At 40.8% G+C, this 10,179-nt stretch overlaps 2 long non-coding RNA genes across 2 annotated transcripts; one reads left to right on the forward strand and one right to left on the reverse strand.

Moving 5' to 3' along the window:
- Nucleotides 1–254: 254 nt before the first annotated feature.
- On the reverse strand, nucleotides 255–1,103 carry LOC144771729 (uncharacterized). The gene is made up of 3 exons (XR_013599450.1): nucleotides 983–1,103; nucleotides 424–458; nucleotides 255–313 (listed from the first exon to the last, which is right to left on the reverse strand). It is a non-coding gene; the product is annotated as an uncharacterized LOC144771729 (long non-coding RNA).
- Nucleotides 1,104–5,922: 4,819 nt separating this feature from the next.
- Nucleotides 5,923–6,567, forward strand: LOC144771730 (uncharacterized). Its single transcript, XR_013599451.1, has 3 exons — nucleotides 5,923–5,954; nucleotides 6,065–6,119; nucleotides 6,302–6,567. It is a non-coding gene; the product is annotated as an uncharacterized LOC144771730 (long non-coding RNA).
- Nucleotides 6,568–10,179: the final 3,612 nt, after the last annotated feature.

Consider the following 10,179-nt stretch of genomic DNA (forward strand, 5'->3'; position numbering starts at 1 on the left):
CGTCGACGGCGTTTCAACCGCTGGAGAACTATGCGGTCATCATCAGGACGAACAGTGATTTGAGCGTTTTGAGTAACTATTAAAACAGAAAATTATAATAAATAGTCACATTCAAGGGGGTAGGCTTCTTTAAAGGAAAGAAACAGAAGTAGAGAGACACCAATTGTGACGGAGATGGGAGAAATAAAGAGTAAATAGAGAGCTAATACCACAACACAGGTGATAATATCATCCCAAAGGTAATAAATTAATAATCCCCAGCATAAGAGGCAGCCCATTCAGAATTCGAACGGCATATGCAATACGTTAAAATCTGTAATTCACAAAAATATATTAGTGATTATTGTGAATAGGTCCAGTCTAGCAGCCATATAAAATGGCGAAGGACAATGCATAGATCACATCAGTCAATGAGATACTTACTAAATAAGTAAGTCAACTGTCCTCATATCTGGAGTCTAGGAATAATATAAAAAAAAATTAATCAGGATTGTCTCGGCACGAAAGGAAAATCAGTAAAGACCAATTAATTGTGGCCCAACGATAGCTAAATCAATCAGCACTGAAAAATATAAAGAGAAATGGACAAGGAATGTCAATCTATACTCATCTATTACAAAAACTCAACGAGACTAGTAGCTTTTTTTAATGCTTACTGGAGTTATAATCCTGATTCTCAATCAGGGAGCAAGGCATAAGACCCGGAGTTAGTTTTTAAAAAAAAAGGGAAAAGGAGTTTCATAAGAGAAGCAAAACCTCAAACATTTTTTTCTGGCAGAGACTAGAGAGACAAGTTATTTAACATTCTGATCGGTAATAATTCTGTGTAAAGGCAAGCCTTCCACTGTAAGTGCGCCGTCAACAAACTTGATTTAAGTGTACCGGAGTACGCATATAGCGTTTCACTCACAGCCAGTTGTGCCTGCTAAATGACACGACCGTCATAAAATAAATTGCACTGAAACGAATTACGGGTACCTACTGAATCCGTTAGTTATGCCGGGAAAATTCGCAGCACTGCTAGACTCGGCGTGCTCGGTCTCGCGTTTGAGCCGGCATCAAATATAGAAATAGACGAAGGAGTAAAAACAACTGAAAGTCAGAAGACATCTTGAAACGATCAAAATTGCAAAAAACTGCACCATCTTTAACCACTTGGGAGCTAGTAAACAAACCTCCCCAGTGCTGCGCTGTCCATTATCCGGTGCTGAACTGGACGTCCAGCGGTCGCACGCAGCACTGGGGAGGTAGTGCCCGTGACGACCGTTGGCCGACGGCAGCACTTAAGGGGTTAAAGAGGCCTGCTATCATTGCTATTATTCATTGTGCAAAACGAAAATCATAAACAAATAACGAGTGGGACTTCAATTTCAATTTACGATCGGTGAGGTTGCATGACCTAAAAAAAGTTCAGGCATGAAATTCCAAGTTTTTAACTAGGGAAAAAAGGGGGGGGGTAGAGGGGACGGAAACGGAGGCACCCACGCAGGCAAGGATGCTCCCTGTCATGGAGAAGTAAAGTAAATATAAACACACCATTAGCAATTAGACGGAATGGTGTGCACATAATCTGTGCATTAAAAATGAAAAATGCAAAAAGCATTTATAAGTACGACACGTATCGTACCTCAATAAGCATGGAATCCATGATAGAGGCCTATCTGAAGGGCTATTGTATTTTATACATAGGGCTAACTCGATCTTTGCAAGGGTCCTAGATGGCATAGTGATTACAACAAGGAAAAGAGATGAACTGGTTTTTTCCTTTAAAAAGGTCTAGTTACAAAAAATGCATAGTGGTGCAAAAAAAGCAATTACATTACACAGAGCAGTTACAAAACATATATCACAAATGTAATATAATTCATAAGTCAAACGAACTGCCATAAACTGAGAAGCAAATCAAGGAAGGAAGAACAGATCAAAAAGGTGTATAGGATTTCCAAGTGATAATTGAGTGACACTCCTCCATTGAATTCAAGCCTGAATTAATGCTGTCACACCTAAGCATCCAACGACATTCCATTCGATTTAGTATCGCTGTGATATTACCACCTCGATCTGGAGTTTTAATCACTTCAATGACCTGCCAACGCATGTCATCAGGTGCGTGATTGTAATGTAAATAATGGGCCACTAGTGGGGCATTTTCTGTTTTACAACGGATACGGCTTTTGTGTTGGCCAAGACGTATTTTAATTTTTTGCGTTGTTTGGCCAATATATATCCGGTCACACGGGCACTAAATTGCATAAATGACGATCGACGTGTTACAGTTAGAAAAAGTACGTAAGTCATGCTTGATATTGCCATGTACAAATTGTTTCGTGTTTACACAGGAAACTCACACATGAGGCAGCCGCCGCACTTATAGTGTCCCACAGTTTTATTTAGGCCCCACAAAGATGTTATAGTGGGGCTCTCATGACGAGGTAGTGCCGCTCGGACCAAATGGTCACGAAGGTTCTTGCCTCGTTTAAATGAAAACAGCGGTAATTCCTCAGTAATACCAGTGGATACAACTAGAGGCCAGTATTTTTTAATTACTTTAGTAATTTGGATACTCCGAGTGCCAAAAGTTGTCACACATGGAATCCTTGTCATGGGCTTCCTGACTTGGGGAATAAGTAATAGGTCAAGATGATTATACCAGGCTTGTTTCATCGAGCGCTTGACCAATATACGAGGATCCCCACGTTGTTGTAATTTCCTAGACAGAATTTCGGCTTTGCGAAAATAGTCATCCTTAAAATAACAATTCCTACGGATACGTAGGAACTGGCCGAACGGGAGCCCATCTCTGAGCCCCCGTGGATGGTTACTGGAATACTCTAAAAGAGTGTTCCGGGCCGTGGGTTTGGTAAACAGTTTGGTGGATAACTTCCCGTCATGCGGGAAGATGGTAAGATCCAGAAAATCGACCTGGCAGTTACTAGAACTGGATGTAAATTTCAGGTCATTAGAACAAGAGTTGAGCCAAATCAAAAATGTGCCCAAACAGTATTTAGTGCCAGTCCAAATAAAGAAAATATCATCAATATAGCGTCGCCAGTGGCGAACGCTATCAAAATAAGGATTAACGTTACAGTCATAAATAAAACATTGTTCAAAGTCATCAACAAACAAAATAGCAAAATTGGGGGCATAAGAAGCCCCCATAGATGTACCTTTAATCTGCAAATAATATTGTCCGTCAAACTCCTAAAAGTTTTTTGTCAAAGAAATCGTCAAAAGGTCCACAATAAATTCTGTCGGGACTGGCATAGGGGCAGCCCGTGTGTCCAGGACTTTGCGGATCATCTCAATCCCCTCCAACTGAGGGATGTTGGTGTATAGGGACTCTAAGTCCATACACACCAACAATTCCGTTGCAGGGCAGAACTGCATCAACTCCAATTGAGAGATAATATCACCGCTATCACGCACATAACTGCGAGTGGAGCAGGCAAAATCCTTAATAAATCTGTCAACATATTTACACAGCGGTCCCAGGACCGACCCACAACCTGAAACAATGGGTCGGCCTGGAGGGTGGAGAGCACACTTGTGTACCTTGGGAAGAGTATACAATACAGGGGTACAAGGTGACTTGGCATTCAAGAACATGAATTCTTTCTGCGTAAGGAAGCCTTCAGTTTTAGCCATAGATGTTTTGTTGAGAATCAAATCCTGAATCTCTGTCAGAGGACTAGTTCTAAGAAGACGATAATGGTTGGCATTTGAGAGTTGGCGTGTAATTTCAATTTTATAGTCAATCTGTGAATGCACCACTATACCCCCGCCTTTATCAGCCGGCTTTATTATGACATCCGAGTTGGATTTCAGTTTTGTCAATGACTGGCGCTCACTCAAAGAGATATTATAGGGTATATATTCAAAATTGTTACTTAAGGAAAGCACATCTTTCAACACCATAGACTCAAAGGCCAACAATTCTACCGGAACTTGGTTGGAAGGTGGATTAAAGGTAGAAGGAGGTCTCAAACCTGAAAAACTTTCAGACATTTGGTTTTCCTTACCCAGAAAGAAAGCCTTGATCCGTAATTTCCTGAAAAATTGCATAAGCTCCACTTGGGTGTCAAGCAAGCAAGACTATTCAGTTGGGACAAAACTCAAGCCCATAGACAAAAGTGACACATTGGCAGAAGATAATTTATGTTCGGAAAGATTGAAAATTGGAATGGTGGGGGTGGTCTCAGGTGGTTCAATTATTGCGGGGAGCCCCATTGATAGAACTTCCTGCGCGTTTGTCTCTCCCCTGATTGGAAATTCCAATGTTGTATCTGGGGACTCGCTAGGGGTACACGAGCTTTGGCTCTGCCTCTCCCCCTCCCTCTCTGATCTAAAAAAGGAGGCGGGGGTAGTTTAAGTTAGAAGGACCAGGACAAGAGTTATCAACTTGATCTGATTCATCGCCCGAACTCGCAGATGACTCAGAAAACGTTACCCCTACATTCCTTTTAAAACGTCCCCATGTGGGGTAATTATCGGAATGCTGTTGTCTAGGTTGGGCAAAAAATTCGTCCTGTATATAAGGATGAAAACGCAGTTGATCAAAATTTGTAATATCCTTCTGTATTTTGTTAGTTTTCTTAGTGCGCTCGATATGTTCGAACTCAGCAATAGTTTTGAGCACTTTGTCCAGAGCTGCCTTAATATCAGCCGCTATGTTGCCCTCTGAGAGTCGTTTCTCCAAGTCAGCTATAATTTCCAATTCTCTCTTACTATGTTCCAGCGCTGTTTCAATACCATGCACAAGCCAATGGCGGGAGCAAGTGACACCGATATGGCTGAAACCATTTCGGAACTTGGGATCGTTAGTAAAGATGACTGGGACATTACGGACTATGTGGTCATCATCAGGACGAACAGTGATTTGAGCGTTTTGAGTAACTATTAAAACAGAAAATTATAATAAATAGTCACATTCAAGGGGGTAGGCTTCTTTAAAGGAAAGAAACAGAAGTAGAGAGACACCAATTGTGACGGAGATGGGAGAAATAAAGAGTAAATAGAGAGCTAATACCACAACACAGGTGATAATATCATCCCAAAGGTAATAAATTAATAATCACCAGCCTAAGAGGCAACCCATTCAGAATTCGAACGGCATATGCAATACGTTAAAATCTGTAATTCACAAAAATATATTAGTGATTATTGTGAATAGGTCCAGTCTAGCAGCCATATAAAATGGCGAAGGACAATGCATAGATCACATCAGTCAATGAGATACTTACTAAATAAGTAAGTCAACTGTCCTCATATCTGGAGTCGAGGAATAATATAAAAAAACATTTATTTAGGATTGTCTCGGCACGAAAGGAAAATCAGTGAAGACCAATTAATTGTGGCCCAACGATAGCTGCGAATTTTCCCGGCATAACTAACGGATTCAGTAGGTACCCGTAATTCGTTTTAGTGCAATTTATTTTATGACGGTCGTGTCATTTAGCAGGCACAACTGGCTGTGAGTGAAACGCTATATGCGTACTCCGGTACACTTAAATCAAGTTTGTTGACGGCGCACTTACAGTGGGAGGCTTGCCTTTACACAGAATCATTACCGATCAGAATGTTAAATAACTTGTCTCTCTAGTCTCCGCCAGAAAAAATGTTCGAGGTTTTGTTTCTCTTATGAAACTCCTTTTCCCTTTTTTTAAAAAACTAACTCCGGGTCTTATGCCTTGCTCCCTGATTGAGAATCAGGATTATAACTCCAGTAAGCATTAAAAAAGCTACTAGTCTCATTGAGTTTTTGTAATAGATGAGTATAGATTGACATTCCTTGTCCATTTCTCTTTATATTTTTCAGTGCTGATTGATTTAGCTATTGTTGGGCCACAATTAATTGGTCTTCACTGATTTTCCTTTCGTGCCGAGACAATCCTGAATAAAAAAATGTTATATTATTCCTCGACTCCAGATATGAGGACAGTTGACTTACTTATTTAGTAAGTATCTCATTGACTGATTTGATCTATGCATTGTCCTTCGCCATTTTATATGGCTGCTAGACTGGACCTATTCACAATAATCACTAATATATTTTTGTGAATTACAGATTTTAACGTATTGCATATGCCGTTCGAATTCTGAATGGGCTGCCTCTTATGCTGGTGATTATTAATGTATTACCTTTGGGATGATATTATCACCTGTGGTGTGGTATTAGCTCTCTATTTACTCTTTATTTCTCCCATCTCCGTCACAATTGGTGTCTCTCTACTTCTGTTTTTTTCCTTTAAAGAAGCCTACCCCCTTGAATGTGACTATTTATTATAATTTTCTGTTTTAATAGTTACTCAAAACGCTCAAATCACTGTTCGTCCTGATGATGACTGCATAGTTCTCCAGCGGTTGAAACGCCGTCGACGCTTCTTGTGGCCATAATTTGTGAAGGACATACTATATGTGTTGCTGTTGTTCCTTTTGTACATGTAATGTTTGTATGTTAGCCACGTGTTTGGTAATATGAGTTGATTGTCTTTGTTTTTTGCCAACACTTTTCTTTGAGCGTTTGTTTTATCTGTAATGTGTTTTATCTGAATTTACATGCTTAATAAATTAAGAGCATTTCTCTGAAACTAATTTGGGAATATAGGCTTCTTTCTTTCTTTCTTTTGCTTCATGAATTTCCTTTCATGTGAATCTCCATCTTGTTATCTAATTTTGGTACCTGAACCTCTTGTTTGGTGTTATTATTATTTGTCCCTGGTTCAGGGGTATTGGACAGCCTCTGTTGGTGTTAATTAAAGTTATAAAAAAGTCAAAAAACTATTTTCCTAGGGAAACTAAGTCCTAACTATAACTACCATCAGTAGGATATATATGTATATGCAAATTCAGAGTGTCGCTGAAGTTGTAGGGTGCTTTGCACCTAAACCTTCGGAACTATCAAGAGTTCTTTTTTACTTTTTTGCATAATTTATGCAGCACTCTATGCCTGAAAGGGCATTGTTTTGACTTATTCTGGGGGCTTCCTTGTGTCTGGCCAAAGCTAAGCCTCTCTGAAGAGCTATACCGATGTTTATTCCAGGTTGGCTCGGATGGAATTTTACCAATTTAATGCTATAATACTGTGCCAGGGGGGTAAACGTTTTTTTTTTCATTTTACAGCACAGCATGGATGGCACTGTGCTAATTCTATGCTTAAGAACTTTGCTTTGGAAATGGCAAAAGAGTTTGTTCATCTCTATTTCGATGTGGGAGGCAATGAGTTAATCCTATGCTTAAAAAAGTGTTGTAGGGTACTCTATACAGAAGCTGCTCTCCTCCTAAACTTGGGAACTGCCCAGAGTTCTCTGCTTCTTTTTTTGCATAATTTATGCAGCACTGAAAGGGTATTGTTTTGAATTATACTGGTTACTCCCTTGTGTATGGACAAAGCTAAACTTCTCTGAAGAGCTATAACGATAGCGAAACACTTGTCAGGGGCTGTTTTTATTCATTTAACGTTGGCTTGGATGGTATTTAACCAATTCAAAGCTGTAATACAGTGCCTGGAGTGATAAAAGGCTTTTGTCATCTGGGGTCAGATGTACGACAAGCAATTTTGCGACTCGCAAATTGCGCCACAATTGCGACTCGCAAAACTGGATGTACAAAGTGTGTTTAACACTGTTTGCAATTCCCAATGGGGCTGCGAATTGCGAGGCTCACGAATATTTATGAGCCTCTCGCAATTTGCGAGCCCATTGGGAATGGCAGGCCCTCCCAGGTATGGTGGCCTACTAGGCTCAGCAGACCACCATGTCTGGGACTGCTTTTAAATAAAGCATTTTTTTTTAATGCAGCCCCTTCCCATTTGCTACTCCATTACCACCCTCTTGAAGAGGGTGGTAATTGGAGAGCTGCTATTTGGAAGGGAACGACCCTTCCAAATAGTAAGTCTCTAAACACTTTTTTGCAAGTCGCAATTCATTTGCAACTCGCAAAATTGTGTTAGTACATGGCCATTCCAATTTTAGCATACGCAAACGGGTCGCTAACCAGTTTGCACATGCTAAAATTGGTCGTACATCTGGCCCTACGTGTTGTAGGGTGTTCCATACAGAAGCTGCTCTCCACCTAAACTTGGGAACTACCCAGAGTTTTCTTCTTTTTTGAGAGAACACTGTAGTGGTTGCTCTACAGTTCAAGAGGACGAAGAGGTCCCAATCAGGTGCATTGGTAACAGACAGAGGCGGTGGGCAACAACACGAGGAGCAAGACTCAGGAGCAGAGAGCAGGCCCAAGCAACCTGAGAGCCTAGTCACAAATGTATCCTCTGTGATTCTGAGTCCAGGTGAAAGCTCAGTCTTGGAGAAAGGTTTGGGTTTCATACCTACCCCCCGCCTTGACCGCTTCAAATTGCACTGTGAACTAACGGATTTCTTCCGCAAATTAAGACTTAAGAGTTTTTTTGAACAGCAGACGATGGAGTAGTCTCAGACTCCCTCGAGTGACACAGGTTTTAGATTAAAATCTTCCTTCACTCCCCCTCCACAAACAGTACCACCAGAACTACTAGCTTTTGAACAAGCTGTCTTTAATGAAGTTGAAGCTCTAGAAGAACCGGCTTTTTTCAAAAACTTAACAGCGACAGAATTTCAAGCTATACAATCACTCCAGAATAATACGAAGATCGTGATTAAGAGTGCCAAGAAAGGTAGAGGAATTGTCATCCAAAATGCGGAAGACTACGATCGAGAGTTCAGACGATTGCTGAACAATGACATCAATTATGTACGCCTCAATGAAGATCCCTCAGCCGCTCTCAGAGATGATATTTTTGAACTAGTAACAACAGCAGAACGTGATGGTCAAATTACAAAGCAGGAAGCTGATTTTTTGACCACTTCGGAAGGCAAAATACCCTATTTCTACACTCTTCCCAAAACACATAAGAATTTACACCCTACCTTAGGACGACCTATCGTATCGGGCATAGGATCGTTACTTGAACCTCTGTCCAAATATTGTGACTTCTTTTTAAGACCCCTTATTCAGGCAACTAGCACCTACATTAAGGACAGTAAAAGTCTCCTAGCGATGCTACGAACGATCACGATGCCAGAGGAACCCTGTTTTTTGGTATCACTAGACATTGAAAGTCTATACACCTGTATACCACAAGACGACACCATCAGGGTGATAATAGATACTTTGGAACAGTCCACATGGGATTTTTCCACCTCTCGTTCTTTTGTAGTTGAATGTGCCACATTGGTCCTAAAACACAATTTTTTGTAATATCAAGGGGACATCTACCTCCAAGCTACAGGTACATCCATGGGCAGTACATTTGCCCCAAGTGTAGCGGGTCTATACGTTCATGATTTTGAGTGTAAATATATCCTTTCACCTGAAAACCCTTTTTCATCAAATGTAATCCTTTGGCAATGATACATTGATGATGTACTGATTATCTGGAAGGGGACAGAGAGGATTTTACTCTCCTTTTTTGACTGGGTTAACACCTGTGACCCTCATCTGAGGTTTACACATGAGAATGCCAAAGAAAAAAATGTCTTTCTGGATGTTACGATTACTAAAGAGGGAGACCATTTACAGACTAAGTCCTACCACAAACCTACTGCCAAAAAAACCTCCTTCACTGTTCAAGTTTTCACCCGCGAACCCTGAGGGAGAATCTCCCTTTTGGTCAATGTCTTTCCATTCGAAGGAATTGCAGTGAGCTGACAGATTTTACGGAACAAGCTCGAGATCTAACAACCAAATTGCAGTTAAGGGGTTATCCGAATCATATCCTAAATAAAAGTTGTAAAAGGGCCAAGAATCAGCATAGGGATGCCCTCCTGGAGGACTACCCTAAAGACACGAATGAGGATGTACCACTGACTTGTGTGACAACTTATAATTATGTCTCTAATGCCGTGAGCTGCTGTATTGGTAAACACTGGAATATACTCAAGAGCAACAAACACCACTGGAAAAAAACCCTCTTTTCCTATAAACGGGCGAAAAGTCTGAAGGATTCACTGGTCCATACATGCCCGAGAAATCATCAAAGGGATAATGAGGAGAGTGTCCTGAATGCCTGGGGCCTCCCTACGGTCGTTGGGCACTTTCCCTGTGGTGGGTGCAGCATGTGCCACATGACCACAAGTACCAAGGCATTAGATCTAGAACCAAGGAAACAGTGGCAACAACGTAACCATACAAATTGCAATTCAT

The sequence above is a fragment of the Lissotriton helveticus genome, chromosome 8, assembly GCF_964261635.1.
Source record: "Lissotriton helveticus chromosome 8, aLisHel1.1, whole genome shotgun sequence".
NCBI classification, from domain to species: domain Eukaryota; kingdom Metazoa; phylum Chordata; class Amphibia; order Caudata; family Salamandridae; genus Lissotriton; species Lissotriton helveticus.